Genomic DNA, 27,117 nt, shown 5'->3' on the forward strand with positions numbered 1-27,117 from the left:
CAACCAAGCCAGAGGTCCAGCGCTCAGGGCCTCCAGACCTGAAGGTGGCGCTGCATCTCTAAAAAGCTGTCTGTCTCGAGGGTGATAAGTTCTCAAGCCGCCACTTCCTATTTTGTATTTAAACACCGCACTTGTCTGTTTGAGACTAACTGTAGGACTTTACATCTGTGCTTGTCTTAGCTTATCTTCTTACTTTGGGGCTGGACATTCCAGGCTGTCAAGATTCTGTAAAAAAAAAAAAAAAAGAAAGAAAAAAAGTATTAACTGTCCCCCCTGTATCCTTTTGTGGTTTGGATAACATTTTCACCAGAATCAGGAGTCTTTTGGTGGCAAGCAACAGAAATTCCAACCCAAGAAGGCTTGAGGAAAAAAAGGAAAAGTATAGCTCCAGGCACCTGCAATGTCCAAGAGCAGGGCTAGCTTCAGGTTATGCTTGATGTGGGTCACATGATGAAACTAGGACCTAGATGACCTGTCATCCTTACAGCTGGGATTCATTCTTATTCAGCCTCTTCACAGCTGCAGCTCCACATCTGAACCACTCAGAATCCAGTGGTACTCCAAAGGAAAAGTCCCTGTATAGACTTTCATTGGCTATGGTTAATCTGACTTGGGTCATGTTCCCTCTCTTAAACCAATCAACATCCCAAGAGGAATATAATGTGCTGATCACTGGGCTGGGGCTATATCAATCCCGAATGGGGCGGTGATGAATGAAATGAACATCTCAAAATATCTCAAAATATGGACTAGGGATAAGCAAGGGGTGATGACCCTAGAGCTAAATCAGGTGCAGTTGCCTGAAATAGAATGAATGGATGATCAGTGCCTCACTCCTTCTGAAAAGAAAAGAAAAAAAATTACCTTATTTTTTAATGAAAAGTATTGTTTAAACAGTGGTTATAAAGTGTAGCATCTAACACCCCATTGATCACCAGGGCTGGCTTGGGGGATCTTAGATCCCCTTTCTTAGCCTATCATTTCCTAGAAGTGCATTAACCTGATTAAAGAAAGCAGAAAGACTGTTCTTCCACAATAGTATATAAATATTCAATATAATTGGGAGGGAGTGTTGGTACTCAGAGACCTCCCAAACCAGTCATGAATCCATCCAGACATGAATTCATCTAACTGTGCCATAATTCAGCCCACAGGTCTTCAACTAGAAAAAAGTTGTGTGTGTGTGTGTGTGTGTGTGTGTGTGTGTTTTAATTTGGCCAAATGATCCATAGTTCTAAACACCTGGCAAAAGCCCACGTGGACGTTCTCTGATATCCTTAAGACAAGAGCGCCAATCAAAAAGGGGAAAGAAGCAAGTTCAATCTTCACAAACTCAAGCCAACTCTGAGAGATCACAACTCTCTTTGTTCACAATTGCTTATAATACGTATCTTAAAATTGGTTAGCCCAACATCAACCAGGAACCTACACACCCCCAATGTCAGCTCCTCCCACACCGGACATCATGACTCAAAGAAATACATGTCATCTGTACAAAGCTGCCCACAGCAATACGGTCCTAGAGAACACACACCCCAATAATATTCAACACCAGAAACTGGCCGGGAAAACCCAGGGTGTGAACCAAAAGGAAAATCCTCCCAAATGACCTGGATTGGGTTGAATCATATGAAATTGCCATTTTGTAGGTCAATGATAGTCAAATATTAACAATTTCGTATGGTCACAACTGAATATACTAGGGCAGTGGTTTTCAAAGTGTGGTCGACAGACTTATAGGGTTGGGGCAAAGACCCTGTCAAGAGAAACATGAGGTCAAAATTATTTCATCATAATACCAAGGTGTTATTTGCCATAATTAAAAGTTAACATTGTGTACCATTTGCTTTCAGTCTTTTTAAAAAATTAATTAAACTTCCCAGCTCAAGTTAGAATTCCTTTGGTCCCCATCCCATTTCTGAACTCTGGAGGAACTGCTATCATGAATTCCAGTGGTTTCCTTCAAGTATGTACAGTTATAAATTCCTTATGGTATTTTTAAAAATTTACTTGAAATAACTCATACTGTACACATTAGTCTGCTGAGGTTAAGTGTGCAGGCTCTGGATTAAGACTATCTGGGTTCAAATCCCAACTCTGATGCTTCCTATTTATGTGACATCCAGCAATTACTGTACCTGTCTTTGCCAGTTTCCTCATCTGTGAAATAGGAATAATATCCATGAAGTTCTTGTGAATTTTAATAGAAGTGCCTGGAACCGTATCTGGCACAGAATTAACATTAGAAAAGTGTTTACTCTCTATCATTCCAGTTTTCTTGCTTTTTTTCACTCACAATTTTGAAGTCTATGGACATCCATATACATAGACTGTGTTCTTGTTAAGTGCTGTATAGTATTCCATTGAATAAACATGCCACATTTCATTTTATTATTTCTCTACTACAAATAATGGCAATAATAAACTTCCTTCTACTTGTAGAGGTTCACAGATTTATAGTGTCAAAAATCTTCTTGGTTGACTAATTTTCTTCGGCAGGGCTCAGCCTCTAGAAAGCTCAGTCTCTCTGGTAGACAGAACAAAGCCCTCCCAAAGATGCCTATGTCCTCATTCCCAGATCCTGTAAATCTGTTAAATTACACGGCAAAGGGGAATTAAGACTGCAGGTAGAATTAAATCTGGCAGTCAGCTGGCCTAGAAATGGAGAGATTATCCTGGGTTATTGAGGGAGGCCAAATGCACTCACAAGGGTCTCTAGAAGTGGAAGAAGGATACAGAAAGGAGAGACCTTGGGGCACTGGGTGGCTCAGTCGGTTAAGCCTCTGCCTTCTGCTCAGGCCATGATCCTGGGGTCCTGGGATCAAGCCCCACATCAGTCTCTCCACTTAGCAGGAGTCTGCTTCTCCCTCTGTACTCTCTCTCTCTCTCTCAAATAAATAAATAAAATCTTAAAAAAAAAAAACAAAAAAACACAGAAAGGAGAGAACCAGACAGACGGTATGGGAGAAGGACTCAGCCCCATATTGTTGGTTCTTAAGATATAGTAAGGGGTGGCAGGCCAAGGAATGCAGCAATATTTACAAGCTAGAAAAGGTAAGGAAATAGATTCTCCCCTAGAACCCTTAGAAAGAACACAGTTTTCCCACTTCTTGATTTTAGGGGTGTTCGATCTCTGACCTCCGGAACTGTAAGATAATAAATTCGGGTGTATTAAACTGAAACGTTTGTTGTCATTTGTTACAGCAACAAGAGAAAAGGAATCCAGTCTCTCTCTGGGTGGGATGGAGAAGGCTGACTTATGGGGTTTGCCATCGGTGTGTGAAATGAAAAACCATGTGTGGAGGATATTGGCAAGAAAGTGGCTGAAATGATCGTCCTTGGAACCTGGACCTGATGAAGAGAAGAGATGAGGAAAAGAAGTGAGGACTGGAGGAAAGGGGAGGGCCTGGCAGTGAGCAAAGGCTGAAGCAGGGGTGCAGTGGGAGTCAGGGGAGGAAGGCCTGAGCCCCCACCAGCTTGGTAGGCTGTTTGAATTTCTAACGCAGAGGCGGGGCCTTCAGGGAATGACTGGGATCTAGGAGTGACCTTGGAGGGGGTGGCTGAGTCAGAGAGAAAGAGAAGGTCACTGGGAAGGAAGAGGTGACCTAATTCCATCTCATAGGTCAGCTGAGGTTCAGGTACATTTCGGGGGAAATCACCTGCAGGAGCCTGTCCTTGCACCTTGCCCAGCGGGTAATCTGCCGGTGGGCTGGGGGTGCGGATTGCACGCGTGTGTGGCGTCTGGGTACACCGCGGGGTAGGACCGAGTGTTGGGAGGTGTGTGCCATGTGATGTGCACCAGGACTCGGGGAGGACAGTGGTCTGTCTGGTGGACATGCGGGGGACGGGGTCCACCTGCACCTGTTGTGGCATGTGCGGGTGTCGTGGGGGTCCGGACGTGCGGAGCGAGAGCGCGGGGTGCGTGCGTCGGCGGTGGAGGTGCCGGGGGTTGTGGGTACGTGGGTGTGGGACGTGGGTACGAGTGGGTGTGCGGGACGGGAGCTGGGCAGCCTGGGCCCTGGACGGCGCGGTGGCCCGCAGTCGGCACCGCCAAGCTCCGCCCGCGGGCGCTCCCGGGCTTCCCGCCCCCTCGGCCTGCTCCCTCCCTGTCCCCGTGGCCGCGCGCGCTCCCAGCCCCGGCGCCACAGCCTCCCGGCCGCCGCCGCCGCCGTCTGGAGCCGCCACGGGAAACAGGTATGACAGCGACCCCGGACGAGCGCAGGGGCCGCCCTGCCGCGGCGCCTTCCTCCGCGCGCTCCGTCCGCCCCGCCTCAGTTTCCCTCGCGGGGGCGCCTGGGCGCTGGCGGCGGCGGCGCCGGGGGGACCCGGCCTCGGGGCGCAGGGGGAGGACGGCGGGGTGAGAAGAGCCCTGGGAGCGGGAGGCGGGGGGGTGGGGGCGGGAACCCGGCGAGTCCCGGGAGCGTCGCGGCGGCCGAGAGGACCGCGGTGTCCTGGGCGCGGAGGGGCGGGGTGAGCTGTCGTCTGGGAGGGTGACACCGGCGAAACCCGTGAGCGCCAACTCCCCGCCGGGTGTCGCCAAGCAAAATGGCCGGACTTCAGCCACACAGCATCCCGGGGCGGTGGGCCTCTGTGGTGCTCCCATTTCACAGACGGGGAAACTGAGGGGCAGAGGGCGGCGAAGCTTGCCTGCGTCCGGGTGACAATTACCGAGCCCAGAAGTCTGACCCCAGAGCCTGCGTCCTGCTCTCTCCTGGAAGCCCCCCCGGGGGACCCCGGGGTCCCGCCGGGTCTCTGCGTGGCCGCCTGCTGGGGAGGAGGCCAGATCCCAGCGCCCTGCTGCCACCCCAGAGGGGCTGTGGCCTGGGAATTCCTGTAGTCCTAACTTTTCCGTGGACGCCGGGCAGAGGACAGTTGGGAACAGTGGGTGGGTGTGGTGGCACGGAGCAGGCCCTTCCCATGGCAGCGTGGAGGGAGAAACTGAGGCATGGACAAGTTTAGGAAGGAAGCAGCAGAGCTTCTCCCACCCATGAGAGGCACCAGGGAGCCAGCTCAGGACAGTCTTTGTCCCTGCGGTTGTCCCTGGCAGCAGAGCCCTTCCAGAGTCCACTGGGGACTTGTGGAAATGCTCCCCTGAGGCCTAAGCATCCCTGTGGCCCCCACCTGGTGTTCACTGGTGACTCGACCTACCTACCCACTGAATGGTGTGATTACAGGAGGAACACAGGGATCCATCCACCCCCCCTTTGGCTATAACCTTCCAACCCCTGCCCTCCCTGCTCCATGAAGGTAACCACCTTCATAACTTGGGGTGTTCCTTCTGGACCTTTCCTACACCTGTGCAGTCACATATATGCGTACCCACAGAAAGTATATAAAATGCATAGTGATGTTGTGGGCAGATATTTAACAGAAATGATATAATCTATCCATATTCTGCAACTTGCCCCCCCCCATCATTTCTTTGCGAGTTATCCATATTGTGCATATAAATCTAACTTGGTCATAAAAATTTGGGGGCTTTTAAAAAAAGATTTATTTATTTTAGAGAGAAAGAGAGTGGGGGATGGGGGGAGAGGTAGAGGGAGAAACTGTAGCAGCCTCAGTGCTAAGCTGCAGCCCAGAAATGGGGGCCTGATCCCACCCCCAGCCAAAAGCAAGAGCCTGATGCTTAACAGACTCTACTACCCATGTGCCCCCCAGGGGCTGTTTTTTGATTTCAGCTTTTTCCGTAAATTGACATCTCTAGGTTAAGTAAGATTTTTATGCTTTGTCCTAAACTAACTTCACGGGATCTGAATTTGTGGGACAACACCCTCTCTTCTCCATTGCACACGTGCACGAATGCACACGTGCACAAGGTACACACACACGCACATGCGTACACATCGTGTACGTGCATGCACATGTATACATGCTTTCACACAGGTCTACACATGCACACACGCCCATGTTCGCACGTGTGTGCAACACACACACAAGCACGCACAGGTGCACATATGCACACTTCTGTCTGTGGGCAAGGACAAACACGACACCCCCTCTAGCTGCCGTCTCTACTGAGCCCAAAGGCCTGGGTCTGAGCCACGCCACAAGCTCTGCCTGTCCAGGCTCCGGTGGGCAGAGTTTCCGAAAGGGACAGCGTCCAGGGATCCTCTCTGGATGCCCCCAGTGCCACCCTCACCTTCCAATAGGAGCCAGGGTAATTAGGAAAGGTGGCTGGCAGATGGGAGTGTCCTAGGTCTTATCTGTGTCCCACACACTTTCCAGGTCCAGTCTGGGGGATGAGAGTGTGCATGTGCACTTCGGTGGAATGCCTGAAAACAGCCAGCTGGGGAGAAGCTGGAATCAGGTGGCGCTGGCCTTACCGTCCCAGCTCCACTGCTTCCTAGCTGGGGCAGTTCCCTTCCCCTGTGTGAGCCACAGCTTCCTCATCCGCATCACGGGGATGAGGACAGTGGCAGCCTCCCAAAACGGTGGAGTGCATCAATGGGATGATGAAACAAAACACTCACTCAGAGCATCGTCAGCCCTCGGTAAGCAGGAAGTCTCGTCCCAGACAGGGGAGACCCAGAGATGGTCCCTGGGCAGAGGTGATGCTCTGAATCACCATTGGGTCCGTCATTTCTTGTGCACACCCCAAGTCCAGGCTGGAGAATCCTGAGTGCTGAGTGGGCTGGAGGATGAGATTCCTGGTTGTTGAGCGTCAAGCTCAGCCTCCAGAGGCATCCAGAAACATCAGGGCATCTGCAACAGGTGAGCTGTGCTCCTGGCCCTGAGCCAGGGTGCAGCCATGAAGTGAGCCAAGGTTCCCTTGAGATATGAGAGACAGCAGAATTTGCAAAGGAGGCCCGTGGGCAGCTTTTGTGAGGCCCATCCTCCTTTTTACATTTTAGATTACTCTCAAATTTTAAAAAGTGGGAAATGTCACATAAAACTCTGTATCTCTGGATCCTCTTGAGAAATCAGAAGAGTGGACAACTCTGGGCCCAACATTCGGCTGCCCCCTTCGATGGGACGGGCACCTTCCCCACAGTCCCCACCTGGCCCACTCCTCGTTCGTAAAGAACAGCATACCCCAAAACTTGGTAACCTAGACTCCCAGCCAGCTTCTATATCAGCTCTGCCACAGATTAGTGGTGTGGTCTCTGGCAAATTATTTAGCATTTTTGTGACGGCATTTCCTCCAAAGGAAAACAGGGATACTAAGTAGCACTTGCCTTAGAAGGTTATTTTAGGCATTTAATGAGTCAACAACCTAAACCTCTTAAAACTGTGGGTGTGTGGTCCACACTAAGTGTTGATGATGATAATGGTGATGTTAGCCGCCTGGTCCCCATGATAGCGTAATTTGTACTCCACAGTGTACTTGATATAAATAAATGCCGTGGAAACACAAGTGAGGGAGGGAGAAAGAATGGAAAGGAATACTTTGAGATCCTTTTTCAAATAAGATGCTGCCATCCTAGATATTTTTTCTTTCCGAAGTAGGAAGAGGACTGCTTTTCAAGGAAAGATACAAAGAGGAGGGGATTCTAAGGTGGGTTTTGAAGGATAGATAGGAGTTTCTCTGGAGCCGTAGCATGGAAAAGGCATTGCCGTACAGAGGAGACAGAAAAGGACCTTGAGATCACGATGGGGCTTATGGCAGGAAAGGGGATGAACGTTTTTTGCATACCTACTATGTGCAGGTGCTCTTATAATCGCTGCCCCTGGAGGGGGCGGGGGAAAGCTCACAATGCCCCTGGGAATCAGGTCTGTGATCCCCATTTAGCTATGAGTCAGAGGTTCAGGGAGGGTGAGCACTTGCCCAAGAGCTTGCACAGTGGGTCAATGGCAGAGATGGGGTCAGACCCCAGATCTGTCTGATTCTAAAGCCTGTGCACCCTCTCTGAGCCTGGTTTCTCCTTGTAAAGTGGAGATAGTCCTACCAAAACCTACTGCACAGGTTTTTTGTGAGGATCAGATGAGAAAATTAATGCACAGACCTCAGCATGCGACCTGGCAGAGAGCAGTTTCTCTATTATTTTTGTTGGAACAAAGCCTGTGTTTCTCCAGGCCTCTCAGCCTCCCTCATACCAGATCGGGGAGCCCAGGGAGTGAATGAATGACTTGGGCCAGCGGGTCTCAAAGTGTGGTCCGTGGACCAGAAACTTCGGCATCAGCATCAGCTGGAGCTGGTTAGAGGTGCAGATTCTCAGACACACCCTAGACCTACTGAATCAGAGACTGGTGCTGGGGCCCTGTGTTTTTACAGGCCCTGCAGGTGGTTCTGTGTGTGCTGAAAATTTTCAGGATCGCTGGCCTAGAGAAAAACTTCAAATGAGACCCCCTTCAACCAGCTGCATCCAACTCCTGCTAGACGGTGAGAATTTTCTCCGCAGGGAACACCAAAGCTGGAGGATGTGTCCTACGACAGAAATACGTCCCCCTCCATGCTGGACAGTTCCTGAGGGGCCTAGTGGAGTTCTGGCGTTTTTATTCTTTGGAACTTGCTCTCCTTTCTAGTCTTGCAGCCTCTAGTCTGCCCACCTTGAGGGTCTGGGGCAAGATTTGACTTTCAGAGGAGCTGAAAGCGAGGGATGCCCCAGGCAGCTGAGGACCTAACCCCTCCCCATAAAAAACCTGTTATTAGAGACCCTTTTGTGCCTGGGGGCCTTGGTGGGTCATCCCTTCCACCTGAGCCCCCATGAGAAAATACGTCCAGGCAAGAGTTCTGAGCAGTGGGGAATGATCCCAAGACTCTGCAGAAAGAACCGTTAAGGAGGTCCCAGGTCAAGTGACAAGGTGAGTCCAGGCTGGGGACAGTAACATACTGCAGAGGACCTCCAGTAGAGAAGTAGGCCCCCTCCATGTGTCCTCTTTGAAGCGCTGATCAAGAGTGGGAGGCAGTACTGGGTCGCCTGGGTGGCTCAGTCGGTTAAGCGTCTGCCTTCGGCTCAGGTCATGATCTCAGGATCATGGGATTGAGCCCTGCATCAGGCTCCCTGCGCAGTGGGGAGCCTGCTTCTTCCTTTCCCTTTGCCTCTCCCCCTACTCGTGCTCCCTCTCTCTCGCTCTCAAATAAGTATAATCTTAAAGGAAAAAAGAGTATGAGGCAGTATAGCATAGTGGGTGAAAGCATGGCCTTGCCTTAAAGATCCAAGTTGCTAGGTCTGCCTACTTAAAAATTAGTATTTCCTGTATGACCCAAACCAAAAGCCCCCATAAGCCTGCATATCAAACTAGTAAAAAAATATCTGTCACTTCTGTGGCAAAGAGTTAATTTCATGGACAAAGAGCTCTTGCAAATCAAACACCAAGCACCCCGTCCAAAAAAGAAAAGAGTAAAGGATATGATTTGGCTGTTCACATAAAAAGAAGTACATAAAAAGAAGCATAAATTCAAACAGACGAAAAGATGCTCAACCACTCTTCAAAAAAATTGCACAGCCAAACCACCCTGATTCTGTTTTCTACCTGCCAGATCCCTGGGTAACACTCTGTGTTGGAAATGGGGGTGGGGGTAACCAGCACGTTCCTACTCTGCCGGTGGGGGCACAAATTGGGGCACCCATTGGGGGGGTGCGAGGGGGTTAGGAAAACTGTCAATATTTAAGAGGCCCATACCCCAGGGCTCTGCAATTTCATCTGCAGGAATTTACCAGGTGGATATCTGCATTGGGCACAGCATGTTAGAACAAAGATAGTGAGCGTTGTGCGTAAGAGCAAACAATTGCAAAGTAAACACCCATCAGAAAGGAGCAGAGTACGGTACCTGTGGGAACAGCCACACAAGAGAATATAATGTAGCCATTCAGAAGAAAGCAGTAGCTCTTTATGAATGGATGTGGAACCGTCTCCCAGATATATTGTTAAAAGAAAAATGCAAGGTATGGAACAGTATATAGTATTCTACCATCTGTATGCATAGAGCCCCTTTACAAAAGGACGACATAAGCATATATATGTAGATATTTGCATATGCACATTAAACCCTGGGGGACACTCGGGCATATATATGTAGATATTTGCATATGCACATTAAACCCTGGGGGACACTCGGGAAGCCTCTGATAGTGGTTGACTTTGGGGAGGGAAGCAAGACGTATCTTTTCATTGGATACATTTGATACTCTTTAGAAGTCTTCCCCCTATACGTGCTTAGAGTGATAAACTCCAGCCACACACGTCTTCTTCCTCCTTATTTAAAACAAGCATAACATTAGAGATAGGGTGAACTCCCTTTTTGATCACTCCCCAAATTATATATGTTTCCAAATAAAAATGAATTACTGTTTTTAAAAGTAGGGTCCTTGATGACAAAAGAGCAAGTATTGTATGATTGCACTTACAGGAGATTCTTAGAATAGGCAAATTCATGGAGACAGACTACAATAGAGGTTACTAGCTGGAGGAGTGGGTGCTAGGGTTCAATGGGGACATAGTGTCATTCCATCTGGGATGGTGCAAAAGCTCTGGAGATGGACGGTGGTGACAAAAGCCTGACAGTGTCAACCTACTCAGAAGAGTGTGTGATTCTTGATCTTGGGGTCTTGAGTTCAAGCCCCATGTTGGGTGTAGAGATGACTTAAAAACTTAAGAGAAAATGATTAAAATGGCAAATTTTATGTTGCATAGTTTGCCACAATAGAAAAATTTATAGGTGACTCAAAAAAAAAAAAAAAAAGTCGGGACTTTGACATCAGATTGCTTGCATTCCAGTCCTTGGTGCCACCACTTCTGAGTTGTGAATACTTGGTCAAGTGTGTGTACTTCTCTGAGCCTCAGTTTTCCCACCTGCAAATGGGGCTGTCCAAGAGTCATGGTTCACAGGAATCCTGCAAGGATTAAATGACTTTGTCCATGCAAAGTGCTTGCTCTGCATCTCTGGGATTATCATAGGAGGTCAGGATGAGGAGAACAGGAAGGTTAGAATCAGCCACTGGACCAAATATCAAGACCAGCGGGTTCAGATGGGGACAGTGTCTAAGGAGTTTGTAAAAGGATCATCTATATTTTTATTTCGCTTTGTCTTTGCAAAGTTAAAAAATTCTGTGTTTCCATAATGTAAATTACAAAATATAAATGCAGAAGAAATCTTCCTAGCTGGTGGGAATACACAAAAGTTGCAGTGATTCTTAACCTGGGCCTGCTAACCTCCAGAGGTCAGAATCCTGGCTCTGTGATTCTCCACCGTGTGACCTCACACTGTGTGACCTCAGGAGGAATACCTTCCCCTGCAGAACTCAGGGAAAGTTGAAAGATCAGAATCTGGGCCTGGCTGTGTGTGTCCAGAGAGGGGTGATGTTCAAGTGGAGAGCAGACTGGTTGGTTCCAACTCGCAGGCTGTTGGAACAGGAGCTGGTCCTATTGTGACCTCTCCGTGCTTCTGTTTTCTCTTCTGGAAACTGGAGATGATACTAAGTCTCACCTCAGTAGGGATATTATGAAGATGAAATGTGTCCAGTGCTTAGAACAGTGCCTGGAACACAGTAGGTCCTAAATAAACCTTTGTTAAATAAGTAACTTGAAGGAAGTCCAGAAGTGTTAGCACTTCTGTTTTTAAATGAGGAATTTCTTTTTCACACTAAGGAAATGGAGGCCTAGCCACGATAGAGTCACGGGGCTGAGCTGAAGCTGAAGTGAACCTGGTGGGTTTGCTTGGAGGTGAGGGGTGCCCAGCAGATGGGGGGTGGGGCCGTAGGAGACAGAGGCTCAGAGAGGCTCAGGACTTTGCACAAGAGGCCACATCACGATAACAGCAGAACTTGAATTCAGCCCCAACTCACTCCTCCTCCTCAGTGCCTCCCTGACATGGAGAGTCTTGAGGACTGTGGGGGCTGGGGAGTCAGGGGCCACTGGTACCCCTACAACCAACAGAGCCCCTTCCTTGCAAACTTCTGAAACAACCCAGTCAGCCTTGCTTCCTCCTGATGTGCCAGGGAGCTCATTCCCAAGCCCAGGTCTGGAAGGAAGGCTAAGATCTGGCAAGACTGGTGCACCCTCCTGCACGAGCTGCTGGAGATCTGGCTCCATGGAAGACCTGACTCGGGCTGCAAGGCAACCTCCCCAGACCAGCTCCCCCGCCCTCTGCAGGCTGATTCCTGAAATTCCACTGTGGGTCTCTCATCTCTGAATAGGTTTAGAGTTTGTTGATTTTCCTGGTTGAAAGGCACCACCTCTCACCCCAGGAAGGATCACATTTGTCCTTCCTCCGCCATTTGTGCTGCAATGAGGAGCTGACGGGGGCTTTGTTGAGTTTGGTGAAAGAGACCACAAAGAACCTTTGGGGTCTGCGGCTGTGGACCTGAAGGCCGCCTTTGAAGGCTTGAGAGATGGGGGATGAGGGGAGCGTGTAAAATGTTTAGACATGTGCTTGGCACCTGCGGGGTGCTCCGTAATGGAAGGAGGCGCCGTGTACTAGGCCAGGGGAGTCCTGGTTTACGGCAGGCTGCTTGGGGAGACAATTCCTGTCCTCAAAGGTCCTCAAAGCATGACCATCGAGGTTTACCCAGAGTCCTCAAGGGGCAGTTTGTCTAAGGGTTGAGTTTGGGAATCAGACAGTTCGGCGTTGGAGCTGGGCTCTGTGTGACCTTGGGCTTGATACTTAGCCTCTGAGCCCCAGTACTGGCCTGTGGACTGGGGACACTCCCGCGAGGGCTCTCTGCAACTAAGTGCACAGCACCTTAGCTCAGGGCCAGCAGGTCCCAGCTCCACCCTTCTCACTTCTCACTGCTCCAGTGAACTCCAGAAAGGCTGCGCTGTTCTGCCCAGCTTCGAGAATGGAGGAGGGTGGGGCCGTGGGAGGAGAGGCCAGCCCTGAGAGGCCAGGAGGAACACCTTCCCCTGCAGAACTCAGGGAAAGTTGAAAGATCAGAATCTGGGCCTGGCTGTGTGTGTCCAGGGAGGGGTGATGTTCAAGTGGAGAGCAGACTGGTTGGTTGCAACTCGCAGGCTATTGGAACAGGAGCTGGTCTGATGCCTCTGACACTAGAGGACACGGGTGGCCGCCCAGCCATGGGATGACGGGCCCAGTGAGCAGGTCTCCACCCCACCCCGCCCCCCAGTACCCATACAGAAGGCAGAACCTGGAGGGTAGGGTGGTGGTTGGGGGGCAGGGGAAACAACATCTCCCAGCATTTAGGGGGTGTTTCCTGAATGCTACAACACTCGTCCACAGGGATTTAAACTTCTAGAAGGCAAGGTTTTGTCTGTTTTCTTCACTGCTTTGCCACTGCAGCAATGGGCCATGAATTGGACCGACAGCGCTGAGCGAGCCACGTCTCCCAGCCCCCAGGAAGCCCTTTGATCCTTCCTCTGAGGCTCCCTCTCCATCCTCATTTGGACTCCTGAACTCCCACTGGGGCCCACCATTGGCTGGACGGGTGGGGCTGACTTCTTGTTGGATCTTATGACCTAGTTGGCTAAAAACCCCAGCCTAAAGACCTCTCCCCAAGGCCAGACAGCTCCCCAAAGCTTGTTGTTCCCTCGAGGAGGTGTGGCCACCCCATCAGGGAACCGTGTTGCTTTGCTTGCCTTACACATGGGGATGAACTGGCTTCAGTTTCTCTTCCAACGTGTGATACGGTTCCTCAAATAAACGCTGTTGAGGCCCATGTGACTTTCTTCTCTACAGTAATAATAATAAAAATGGACAGTGTTTTTTAAGTGTACCTTCCATGCCAGGCTCATGCACTATTTCACAGAATTCTTTGAGCAGCCATAAAGGGTAGGTACACATATTCTTCCCATTTGACCCCTGGAGACACTGAGCTCTCTCACTGCATGATCTCCTTGTATCTTTTCCACAATCCGGTGAAACAGGAGGTGTCATTGTCTGCATTTTGCAGAAAAAAAATAAGGGCTCAGAGAGGTTAAGTAACTTGCCCAAGGTCACACAGAACTAGCAAATGGTGGGGCCGGGATTCAAACCCAAGCAAACGATCTGACCACAGAGCCCACTCTGCTCTCCCCATCCCGCCTCTTCTGGGCTTCCAGGTGTTATTTGAGAAGTGGGTGCGGAGGAGGAGTGGAAATTTTTACTCCATGACTTGGTTCTTGAAGCCTTTGGCTCACCTGCAGCCAAGTGTAAGGTTTCAGCCGTTTCCTTCCCAGGAACTATCCTGGGTCACCGTGCGGGTAAGGATTCAAATCTCCCCCAACAGGGAGAGGCTGCCCAGAGCCCAGCTTGCGTGTGTCTGTGACTCTCAGGACAGCAGCCCCTCACCTTCCTGGGTACCCAATTCGTAGCCTCTAAATTTCCCTGGAGGCCTAGCTTCCTCCTGCCCAGGGGTTGGGCCTGCCTCTCAACAACTCAATTCCAAAACTTGGACGCAAGGCCCAGAAGACCACGCTGGATTTTAGAGATTGGCAGGAAATGAAGACTTAGCTGGAAAAGGCCAAGAACCCTTTCCCTCTTTCTTGTCTTTGATTCATGCCTTTCACCTAGTGTTTGAGGAGGAAGGTGTTCACTTCATAAACTCCAGTGCAGTGGGACCCACTTTGTGGATCCAGGGCACGGGTGCCCAGCTGACCCAGCACTTACAGGGCGTTGACATAGGACAGGCACAGCGAGCCACGTTTGGCCTGACTTAGCTCCTATAATCTGCACAGTACCCCTATCCAGTAGGCATATCATTGCCATCCCCACCATTGTCATTGCTATCATCACCTCCTTCATCGTCATCCCTGCCCCCTCATCACCTTCATCGCTGTCATCATCACCTTCACCATCATCATCCCCATCATCATCACCTTCATCATCACATCATCCCATCATCATCACCATCATCACCTTCCTCACCATCATCGCCTTCAACACCTTCGTGACCATCATCATCACATCATCACCATCATCATCATCCCCATCATCACCATCATCACCAACAGCAACATCATGGTCACCCTCATGGCCTCCCAGACCCAAGGCCCAACATGCAGATGGGGAAACAGACCCAGAAGACATGACACATCCATCTCCTAGAAAGATGGTTAAGAGTTTGGGCTCCAAAGTCCGAAAGACCCAGATTTGATTCCTAGTTCTGACACTTTCTAGTTGTGTGGCTTTGCTCCAGTGATCTAACCTCCCTGAACCTCAGAGTCCTTGTCTGTAAAATGAGGGTGATCGCAGTTCCTGCCTCATGGACTTGTGACGAAGATCACATGAGCTGGTGCAAGTAAACCCTGGCACAGGGCCTGGCTCAGATCATAAAAGCAAAGCAAACATAGGGAGATACTCTGGTAAGAGGAGAGCCTGAGTGTTTGGTTAGGAGTTGCCAGCAGCCTGGATGGTGAGGGGCAGGTGCTGCCCAGCGTGAGAACGGGCGCTGGGGGGCCAGTTCAGGGCAACCTGGAGGCAGGGCTGGAGGAGGATGGAGGAAGGAGTCCCAGGAGGAACCAGCCACTTCCTGCTTCTGACCCAAAGCCTTCCCCAGAGCTGCCAGCCTGGCCCCTACCATCCACGGTGGCATAGCCTGCTGGGCCCTAATCCCTTTTTGATGATATAGTTCCAGATAGCAGTAAGAGTGAGCATCCAAGGTCAGTCCTATGCCAAGCAACCGTGAGCATTTCCAAGGCTGCTGTGAACAGCTAGGTGGGCTGTGTGCTCCACAACTCCACGGGTATCATTCACATAGACTACACTGTGATTGATGCCACCTAGAGTTGGGCAGTACACAACCTGCACAGCCATATGGGGCAGCTTTCTGAGCCTCCTTCTTCCTGGAGAGGGTGCAGAATCTCTCTTGGGTGCCCCAGGTCTGGCTGCAATTCAAGGCAAAGAAGATTGAGTGGTGTCTAGATGCCAGTTGAGATACAGAGAGACCAGCTGTGCTACCTAAAGCTTGTCCTTGAGAAGACTGTGTCTGGCATTGTGGTGACTGGTGATAGTGATGGATTATTGATTGTCCTTAACGTAGATTATTGAGAGCCTGTAAAGCAAAGTGGTTATGAAAGCAGGCTCTGGAGTCAGACGGACATGGGCTCAGTTCTGCTCTACTTCTCTTGCTGTGTGACTTTGGGTGAATGGTCTGACCTCCTCTGTGTCTCAGTCTCCTCATCTAGAAAACAGGTATATAAAAAATAAAAATACAAAATGGGCATCTAACAACATACACGGGCATGTACTAGTTCTCTGGCACAGAGTTGCTGTGTGGACATGAGGTGAGGCAGGCCAAGCTCTCCGCATGGTGCCTGCCATGCACTTAAGTTGGTCACTACATGTTAAAACTAATGATGGTACCAGTCCGGAGGGAGGGGCTCGGAGTCGCCCACTGGAAGGCAGCGCCCTGAAATCCTGCCAGGGTGCTGAAGGATTGGGGGCCCGATCTGAAGTCTGTGGCCCAGAGCCAGATCAAGCAATACTTGACGGGGCCCTGTCAACACAACCTTTTCATAATCAAGTGCTACTAAGGTTGCAGAGACTGTGTAGGGGAGATGGTGTGGGAAAATACAGGGAAGGAGAAGGCCTGCACTCCTGGCCTTCATGCCCTCCATTCATTCCTCTAGCCCAGGGGCCAGCAAACTATGGCCCCAAGACCAGGCTCGGCCCACCATCTGTCTCTGTGCAGCCCGTGAGCTAAGAGCGGTTTTTCTGTGGTTGGAAAAACCAAGAGAGGGGCACCTGGGTGGCTCAGTCGGTTAAGTGGCTGACTTGTGATTTCGGCTCAGGTCATGATCTCAGGGTCGTGGGATCGAGCCCTGCATTGGGCTCCACGCTCAGCGGGGAGTCTGCCTGTCTCTCTCCCTCTGCTCCCCGCACTGCTCACCCGCTCTCTCTCTCTCTCTCTCAAATAAATAAATAAATAAAATCTTTAAAAAAGAAAAAAAAATCAAGAGAAAAGTAATATTCCATTAACGTGCAAATTAAATGAAATTGAAAATGCAGCGTTCATAAATAAAGTGCTGTTGAAACACAGCCACGCTCAACCATTTCCTCTCAGCTCTGGCTGCTTTTGCATTATCATGGCTGCACAAGGTAGTCGTGATGGACCGGGAGACCCTCAGAGCTTGAGCTAGTACCGTCTGGCCCTTTACTGAAAAAGTTTGCACACACCAGCTGTAGCCTGACGGTTCTCAAACTCTGCTGCACATTGGAATTACCTGGGAGCTTTTTAAAAGCACCGGGCTCATGCCCCAGACCAAATCTATCGGGCTGAGGGTGGGAGTCAGGTGTCAGCATTTCTCAAAGATCTACAAGTGATTCTGTTATGCAGCGTATGGTACTTTTCCTACCCCGAGGCCTGTGAGCATGTTTGCAAGCTGGTGCACCATGGGTCTTATGTTGTGTGACCCACACAGTAATTTTTAAATTAGGAAATTTCACTTTGGCATCTGGGTTTCCAGATGCTCTTGGAAAATGGGAAGATCTGGGCCTCCTGAGCTCACACTTCCCAATGGCAATAATCGCGGAGGGTGGGGCTCGGAGTCGCCCACTGGAAGGCAGCGCCCTGAAATCCTGCCAGGGTGCTGAAGGATTGGGGGCCCGATCTGAAGTCTGTGGCCCAGAGCCAGATCAAGCAATACTGGTTGATCCCCGAAAGCATTTGAGTATGAGACTCCCTGACTTACCGGTAGAGAACCCTAGGCCAGCACATCTTGAATTTTAACATGCACATGTGTGCCCTGGGGTCTTGGCAAGTGCAGATTCTGATCCAGTATGGCAAGTGGGGCCGGGATGTTGTGTCTCTTAACAAGCTGCTAGAGGATGCTGATCTGGGGTCCTGGTGTCGTACTTTGAGTAGTAGGCTGAAGGCCTTCATTCTCAAACTTTAGCGTGGCCCAGAGTCTCCTGGGCAACTGTTTAAACCCAGAGCTTCTGATTCAGGAGGTCTGGGGTAGGACCTGAGGACTTGCCTTTCTAACCAGTTCCCAGGTGATTTGGCTGCGGCTGGTCTGGGACCAGACTCTGGGAATCATTGTTCTCAGCTGTGCACTGCAGGCGTGACTCATTGGCTCTCACCTGGGGTGAGGGTGCTCTGAGGTCCCCCAGATGGCCAAATGTTTGTTCCCTCTGAGGTCAAATTCCTTGACACTCAGCTGTTGCCAAGGGAATAAGGTCTTTGTTGACTTCTTTAGTCAGTTGTTTCGTTGACCAGACCCAAGCGGCCTCCTCAAGTTCAAACCCACTATTTAAAGACGTAGCGGGGGACCTGGAGACAGGAGAACTTTCTGTCTGTGTGTTGCAAACCTCTTCCCCATTCCAGGGGATTCCGATCTGTGCATCTTACCAGAAAGGTCACCTTCAGGGAGGTCTTGCATTAGATACCATGGGGGTGGGGTATGTCCTGCTCAAGCAGATCGGAGCCCCAGATGTGGGGATTTCGGGGGCCCAGGCCTTCAGCTCCAGGCCTCCAGCCCCAGGCTGTGGCTGCTGTCACTTCAGGGATGTGGGCAGGGCCCTCTTTCCGGTCACGCTGGGCCCAGCGCCATTCGCCACCACTGCCTTGAACAAGAATGACCACCCGGGCCAGGGCCAGTTCCCTGAAGTCCTTGAACTTGAGAGGGCAGGCAGCCAGATCTGGATGGGTGAGCTTAAGAAGATGAGAGATTATGAATTATTTCACTCGCTTCCTGGACCCTCCAGAGCAGGGACTCACTGACTTCAGGAGCTCTTTGCTTCCAGAAGCCAGAAACCCCCGCCTGCTGTCAGGCCCAAGCAGAGCCTTCAAGTCCCACTGGACAGGACAGCACCCAGAGCGGCCCCTGCAGGGGGCAGGCACACTGGGGAGCCTCGGACAGCCTTTGCGCAAACTCTAGCTCTCCACTCACCAGCTGGGCGGCCTGGGGCAGTCGGCTGTGCTATGGATGCTGCGATTCCTTGCAGGACGGACTGGAGGATTAAGGGAGAAGATGTGGGTAAAGCCCCATGACCGTTCCTGGCACACGTTAGGTGCTCAACCAATGGGAGTCTCTATCATCAGCATAATAGTAGATATCACTTGTGATCATTTAGTTATGTAAACCGCTCTGCCACGGTCTCCCTCCCATTTTCCTGCAGCCTGGCAGACAGAACCTTGTTTATGCTCAAAAAAAAAAAAAAAAAGAGCACGCATTTGGCAGCAACTGTATTCATTTTTATATTCAATTCCTATTTAAGTGCCTTCTGTGTGTGGCCATGGTTCCAGGTCAGCGCTGTCCAGCATAAATATAACTCAAGCCACAAATCTGAGCCACATAAGCAATTTAAAATTTTCCTGAGAGTCCTACTTTTTTAAAAAAGAAAAAAGACATGGGTGAAATTAATTTCAGTAATATATTTTACCAAGCCCATATATTCAAAGTATTATCAACTAATGAGATTTTTAATTTTTATAATTTTTTTCAAGATTTTATTTATTTATTTGACACAGAGAGAGAGAGAGGGAGAGAGGCAGAGGCAGAGGGAGAAGCAGACTCCCCGCGGAGCAGGGAGCCCGACGTGGGGCTCGATCCCAGGACCCTGGGACCATGACCTGAGCCGAATGCAGACGCTTAACCGACTGAGCCACCCAGGCGCCCCACTAATGAGATTTTAAAAATATTCAACACATCATTTAAAAATGTTTAATTGTGCTAAAAACATAGAACATGAAATTTACCCTCCTAACCATCTCTAAGGGTACATTACAGTGGTGTGAAGTACATTCGTGTTGTGCAGCCCACCTCGAGAGCTCTTTTTATCTCGCAGAATGTGAATGTTTTATGTCTCTGTTTTTCTTTTTTTTTTTTTAAAGATTTTATTTATTTGAGAGCGAGAATGAGAGCATGAGAGGGAGGAGGGTCAGAGGGAGAAGCAGGCTCCCCGCTGAGCAGGGAGCCCGATGCGGGACTCGATCCCGGGACTCCAGGATCACGACCTGAGCCGAAGGCAGTCGCTTAACCGACTGAGCCACCCAGGCGCCCTTATGTCTCTGTTTTTCATATGATTTCTTAGAAATCTGAATTGGCTTTTTTTACACCAAGAGCACATCTCCATTGGACTAGCAGAGTTTCCAGCACTCCCCAGTTGCCAGGTGTGGTGGCAGTTTCTATACTGGACAGAGCAGCTCCATTACTGGGGTGACCAGACTGGAAATGAGGGAGGTACAGGGTGCACCCACAGGGAGTTTAAAACTCCAGTGATCGGAGACAGACACGACATGAATGACTAGATTAGATAGTCTTCAAGGGCATCCGGTTCTACAGAGAAAGTAAATAGGGCCGGGGGCTGGAGTACTCTGGGTGGGGGGTCAGGTCACCCCTGAGAGGTGGCATTGGAGCTGAGGCTTCAAAGAAGAAGCTAGCCAGGGCCCCTGGATGGCTCAGTCAGTTAAGCGTCTGCCTTCGGCTCAGGTCATGATCTCAGGGTCCTGGGATCGAGCCCCACGTTCGGCTCCCTGCTCGGCGGGGAGCCTGCTTCTCCCTCTCCCCCTGCCTGCCTCTCTGCCTACTTGTGCTCTCTATCTCTCTGTCAAATAAGTAAATAAAATCTATTTTTTTAAAGATTTATTTATTTATTTGAGAGAGCGAGAATGAGAGAGAAAGAGTACATGAGAGGGGGGAGGGTTAGAGGGAGAAGCAGGCTCCTCGCCAAGCAGGGAGCCCGATGCAGGACTCGATCCCGGGACTCCAGGATCATGACCTGAGCCGAAGGCAGTTGCTTAACCAACTGAGCCACCCAGGCGCCCCAAATAAAATCTTTAAAAAAAAAAAAAGAAGAAGAAGAAGAAGAAGCTAGCCCTATGAGGCTAGATCTAGGGTGACAGTCCTCAACTCTGCCTGTGTATCAGACACTGGGCAATTTTTAAAAAATGCAGAGCCAGAGTCACTGTGGGTGAGGCCCTGGCATGGATGTCTTCTAAGAGCTTGCCGAATGACCCCGAGGCACAGCCAGCTTTTCTGTTCCACTCAGTAGGAGCAGTAAGTGCAAAGGCCCTGAGGTGGAATGAGCAGAAGAGAGGACAGGAGAGAGGGGTAGGAGGTGAGTCTGGAGGGGGCAGGGGCCAGGCTCGCTGGCCCTTGAAGCCATGATAAGAAGTTTGGGTTTTATTCTAAATGTGACAGGAAGCCATTGCTAGGCTGGTAGAAGGAAAACTTCAAGGTCTTTTTGCCAAAATTGCTGGACACTCACATTTGTCTCTGTCTAAAAAAAAAAAAAAAAAGTACCACAGTACCACCTATTGCCCTTCACCTGGAAAGAAGGATCTCTAAAGCATCCCTTGGTTGGGGAAGAAAAGACTAGCTTCACCCCTAAGCATAAATCATTCCTACTTGGGGGCAGCGGGAAGGACTCACGGATCTGGTCATCCCCAGTCCCAGATTCAGGAGGGGATCTGCCATTATGCTCACTTCTCACCCCTACCACCCTCATGCCACTGGTTACTTCTCTTTTTACTTCTCTTTTATTGGTCTGTTAGGGCTGCTGTGACAAAATATCACAGATTTTGTGGTTTAAACAACAAAAAATTATTTTCCCATGGTTTTGGAGGTTGGAAGTCCAAAATCAAGGTGTCGACAGGGTTGGTTTCCCGGAAGCCTTGGCTGGCAGATGACCACCTTCTCTTTGTGTCCCCACATGGTCTTTCCTCTGGGAGTGAACATCCCTGGTGTTTCTTGGGGTGTCCAAATAAGGAGGCCAGTCAGATTGGCTTAGGGCCCGCCCTCCTGACTTCATTTTAACTTCATTGCTTCCTTAGAGACCATATCTCCAAATATAGTTGCAAGCTGAGGTACTGGGGGTTAGGGCTTCGACATACGAGAACACAGTTCAGCCCATAACATAGCTCCAAGTGGCAGGTGGACAGAGGGGGACCAGGTGCTTCCCACCTCATCCCCTCACCTACAAGCAATGGTGATATCTGGAATGTTTAGGCGAAAGTCACCTTCTAATTGGAAAGCTCTCCAGCCATAAACAACCAGGGCAACCAAGGCAACTCAACCAGGGTGTAGCAGCTGATTGTCAACCCTGCCCCCCAGCCCTGGAGTCCAGACATATTTACTGAGCACCCACTGTATGCAAAGTTCCAAGTTCATGGGGAAATCTGTCCAGGTACCTCCCCACTCAGTAGGATAGGTTAGAGAGGGGTGTACAGAGCCATGATATGAGGCAGATGGGACCAAATAAAATAGGAGGGGTTGGTCCACAGAAAACATTAGGTTATGGAGGAGGGAAGATGCCTTCCACTCAGTGAGGAACAGGACATTTCTTGGAAGGCGAGGCAATAGAGCTGGGTCTGGGGGAAAGGCACTCCAGGGGAGAAGCAGCATGAGTAAGCGTGTGCTGATGGGAATATGCAGAGTTATCCGTGGCATTCAGTGAGTGGTCCTACTGGACGTGGGTATGAGAGGCTTGCTTGCAGACACTCATCCCTCTCCAGGTGCCAGACCCTCTGCAAGGGGTTTCATATTTACAATTTAGTCTCCACCCCAGACTCAATGATGTAGGTCTTATTCTCCCTTGTTTTACAGATGGGAAAGTCGGGGCACAGAGAGGAGAAGTCAATTCCACAGGGTCCCACAGCGAGAAAGTGACAGAGCTGGGATTCGAACCCAGGCTCTTGACCACTACCCCCTGTTGAAGGAAAGTGAGGGAATAGAAGGAGACATGTAGGTTCGGGCCATATCATAAGGCATCTTCAAAGCCGGCGGAGGGTTTAGGCTTCCTTCTGCAGACACCTGGAGCCTTTGAAAGTTTCTGACAGGAATGTGAGACAGGCAGCTGAGCGTCCGGGAAGTGCAGTCCTGAAAGGGAATCATTCATTTACCGAGCCAGGGAAACTCTCCTTCCAGCAGCTGTCCTTTCTAAAGCTGCCTTGCAGATAAGAATGTAACTTTAGCAGCCACCCCCATGTTTTCATCTTTCTTTCCCCTCATAATAGCCAACATTTAGTCAACGCTATACCAAGGACTTTACAAGCATCTCATTGTAATCCCCACTGAAAACAAAAGCCCAGTGAGGGCAACGCTCCTTCTGGCCCCATTTACAGATGAGACAACAGAGGCTCGGACAGGTGATACGATGGGTCCAAGACACCACCCAAGTCCAAGGCAGGCTCACTCCAAAGCCCACCATTTTGATAATGGTAGAATAATTTGTGTGTCCCAATGGGAATCAGAGAGAGAGGCTATAGAGCAGGACCTACTATGTGAGCCTCAAAATATTATCAGGTTGATGTTACTTTTTGGACTCTAGTCGGGAACACTGCATTTTATTCCCAGTGGAATAAGGAACCCCCCGCTCCACCTCTACCCCCCCCCACCCCTGGCATCTTCCAGGGCTGGGTGGAGACTTCCCACTCCAAGTTGCCTCCAGCCTTGGCAGGGAGAGAAGTAGGGAGCACATGAAACTGACCACATTCTTCCCTGCTGGCTGTCAACACACACCACCCACCCTGGGGTGGCCACCTGCTTGGCTGTGGAGGGGCGGGGCCGTGGGCTCGTGGCCTCACCATTGGCACCAAGTCATCTGCCCCTTAGGACGAGGTGACACAGCTCCTGGCAGCGGGCCTGGTGGGCAAGGTGTTTTCTCATGTAACTGTGATCGTACAGGATAAAGGCTGGTGTAGCCAAGTCCTCAGCAATAAGGAAAGCAAACATAGCATTAAGACTCTGTCAACAAGAGTTTGGAAGACAGGAGCCATCCAGGATATACAAGTTCGGAGGCTGCCACCTCCTCTAAAACCCATCTTTGGGGCGCCTGGGTGGCTCAGTCGTTAAGCGTCTGCCTTCGGCTCAGGTCATGATCCCAGGGTCCTGGGATCGAGTCCCACATCGGGCTCCCTGCTCTGCGGGAGGCCTGCTTCTCCCTCTCCCACTCCCCCTGCTTGTGTTCCTGCTCTCGCTATCTCTCTCTCTGTCAAATAAATAAATAAAATCTTTTAAAAAATAAAAAAATAAATAAAAAATAAAACCCATCTTTGGCTCACCCCCTCCCCAGGAGGAAAGGGAAGGTCCTCCTGCAGAAATAGTGGAGGAAATGGTCAGGCTGCCAGAGACCCCAGGCAGATTTTCCTAGTGCATAGAACAGCCCTCCCTTTGGGGTTTATTCAATATTCTTGAATTAAAAAAAAAATGCGGGTGCCTGGGTGGCTCAGTCATTAAGCATCTGCCTTTGGCTCAGGTCATGATCCCGGTCCTGGGATCGAGCTCCGCATCGGTTAAGCGTCTGCCTTTGGCTCAGGTCACGATCCCAGGGTCCTGGGATCGAGCCCCGCATCGGGCTCCTTGCTCAGTGGGGAGGCTGCTTCTCCCTCTCCCCCTGCCGCTCCCCCTGCTTGTGCTCTCTCTCTGTCAAATGAATAAACGAAATCTTAAAAAAGGGGGGCATTCAAAAAGAAAGAGGGTTTTTCTGGCAGCTGTAGCTTGGTCTACTGTCTGGAGCTTGTGGTCTTCTGGCTGGGATGGCAGGACAAGCCGGGATGGATAGAGAAACCTACAGAACGGGTTTTGTAAGAACACCCACCGCCTTGCACCTTGCCCTGCAGCTGGGGGGTTGTCTTTGGGTTGCAAATGGTGAGGTTTTTTATCTAATCTGGCAAATTTCTGAGGCAAGGGAGGATCCTTGCTGAGTCTGTCTCCCTGTGCAGTGTGGCATGTGGAGATGGTTTTCAGATGGTGTGCAGACAAACATCTTTCATCTCATCAGTAATTGTTTATGTTGTGGTGTATTAGAAAACATATATAATTAGTGACATCGAACCTGTGATTTTGTGGACACTCTGTCTCAGGACAAAGCTAAAGTAGGTGTTTAAGTAAAAACAAGAGTGAGTCAACATAAAGAAAGATGGTACCCAGATACAGAGCACATCATGAAGGCGGCACTCAACGCTTGAGCCCTTGTGGTTTGAGCACATCCCGGGAACAGAGAGCCAGCCAGCCTTCCTCAGGTCCGGTTCTTGACCTGCCTTTGCTACCAGAGGCTCCTGTCTTCAGAGGCAAGCTTTACAGAGCCTCTTCACACCTCCAGTGTAAGCTGGATTGAGAACCTGGAAGGTACTGGAAACAAACAGCACAGATGCATCATCCAAGTTCCTAAAGCCCGCAAGCTGGTCTGGTCTGGTCACTTTGGAACGTGGAAGTCCTGTCCTGCAACCTCATGGTAACTGCCCCTGATGGTTTTGCCATCCGCACCATAAGCCGAGCGTTTATTTTTGAAGTGAGATTTTTAAATGAATCTGTGTATCAGAGATTTTCTTCAGACTTCTCATTATCACGTTGGCATGTGAAGGGGTCCCAGGGGTCTCCCGACCATTGTTTACAATCCTATTTATGTATGAGGGAGTCTTTTTTAAAAAAATGGAATGGTTCTGGGCTTTTGACTCTAAGCTCTTGGCCGGAGCTGATAAAGGGGACTCTAGGGAGGTAGGTGACGGATGGTCACCAAGAAGAAGGTCCCCAAGTCTGTGCCCTCAGGATGTACTGAAGTTCAAGGTTCCTCATCCTTGGGGCCATTTTCCTGTGATCTTGATAACTTTTACCATCAGAAAAATGAGTTCCCATATCGTTTGCATATCACCACCAAAAGTGGAATGCCATTTGTCTGGTTGGCATCACGTGGCACACATTTACTTAATGGCTGCCATTTTCTTTCCATATTTGGAAAGTAATCATATTTTTTTCACTTGCACAGGCCTTTGAAAGAACAGAAGCTCATAAGAGCTGGTGCATGTAAGTTGCTGTGAACCAGGCACGGTTCTAGGCACCCTCGGAGGTAGATGTCATACTGTCCCCGGTATTCAGGTGAGGAAAGGGAAGCACAGACACGCCATGTAGCCTGCCCAAGGTCGCACACCACAGCTGGACTCAGACCCAAAGCTTGGCTCCAGCGCCTGTGTCCTGAGCCAGCAACCGGTCCAATCATCCCAGGTCCGCCGATGGTGGGGGAGGAAGGCAGGTGTAAGCAGACGTTCTCGGGGCCCTGGATGCCTTGTTACCACCGAGAGCATCCGTCCACCATGAGTGTGGACAAAGCGTTTCCTCCCAAATGCCTCTTTCTTTTAGAGGCTGTGATTGCTTTTCATGTGGTGCCTGCAAAGCCCGGGCACGCGGTGTGTGAGCTCTGAGCAGTGGCGTCTCCAGTGCCCCCGGCCTCCACGGAGCTGGCCGGGGTGGGGGGGCGCGGGGAGGACCTCAGTGAGGGCTTCGGGTCTGGAGACCAGACCTGGTTTTCCAAGGACTCAGCTCCCTGCAAGGCGTGGCCTATGTTCTGCACCAGCAGCAGCTCGGAGCACTTATCTGACGCCATGACTCATCTTTCATCCCAGGACCAGCCAGACTGGCACAGCAAGGCCGTTCGGAGCTGGGGGGGGGGGGGGGGAACAGGTTGGAGCCCGGCGTAGGGTTAGGGTGGAGATGGTGGCAGACCCTTGCCCCACACGCTTTGCCCCCCACCCAGCGCTTGCTTCCGTCCAGGGTCACTGCTCTGTTCTGAGCTCTCCTGGGCTGTGTTCAGTGCCCGCAACATTGGCCCATTGGGCTCCTCCCCTTTCCCAACACCCCAGATCACAAGGTTCGTGTCCTAATTGGTCTCTTCAGGAAAGATGGTTTCATTTTGCTTGGGGACCCAGGGAGAGTACTGGCACCTGAGTCATCTGCAGGGCACATCCCAGAAGGTGTGGGGAGGAGAGTGCACGGGGTGGGGTCTCCTGTCCCCCAGCTTGACGCAGCCGGCCTTCCACGGGGAGCCCCAGCCTCAGCCCCAAGATCGCTCAGAATTAGCAAGCCAGGAGGGATGCTGTGTTCCAGGTCTGGCTTTGGCCTCTCCGCCTGCATCCTTGTGGGCAGGCACTGGCAGCGTGGAGGGTTGGGATAATCTACACCACCACGAGGTCTGCGTTAAGCAAGGGGCTTCATGGGGAAACCCACAAGGCCAAAGTCACCAGAGCAGAGATGTTTTTGATCTCTGAGGCTCCCCGCCCTCCTGCAGGGTGGCATGCCGGGGCGGGTGGCCAGGGTGCCTGCCGAGGTAGGGAGGGCTCCAGTCCAGGGGAGGGACTCCCAGCCCCCTGGGTCTTCCTTCACACGGGACAGGTGTGGAACGTGGCCTTGTCAGGGGCTGTGTGCATGGCTGCAGGTGCTGGCCAGGCTGGCTTTAGGTGCAGCTGTTTACCGAAGTTGTCTAGGAAGCTAGTTGCCAGCCGTGGGGACCGTGGGGACCACTAGAGATCTGGGGGCCACGGGATTTCCCTTGGGTGAATACCCAGGGTCATTTTGAATAATTCT

The 27,117-nt window shown here is 50.6% G+C and overlaps 1 protein-coding gene across 1 annotated transcript in view; it reads left to right on the plus strand.

The window, feature by feature from the left end:
• The first annotated feature begins 4,138 nt into the window (after positions 1–4,138).
• SCNN1B (sodium channel epithelial 1 subunit beta) overlaps positions 4,139–27,117 on the plus strand; it is a 55,821-nt gene continuing 32,842 nt past the window's right edge. Inside the window, exon 1 of the mRNA XM_021686845.1 lies at positions 4,139–4,194. The gene's annotated coding sequence lies outside the window, so the exon portion shown is untranslated. The remainder of the gene's footprint in view (positions 4,195–27,117) is intronic.

The sequence above is a fragment of the Neomonachus schauinslandi genome, chromosome 5 (assembly GCF_002201575.2).
Source record: "Neomonachus schauinslandi chromosome 5, ASM220157v2, whole genome shotgun sequence".
Lineage (NCBI taxonomy): Eukaryota > Metazoa > Chordata > Mammalia > Carnivora > Phocidae > Neomonachus > Neomonachus schauinslandi.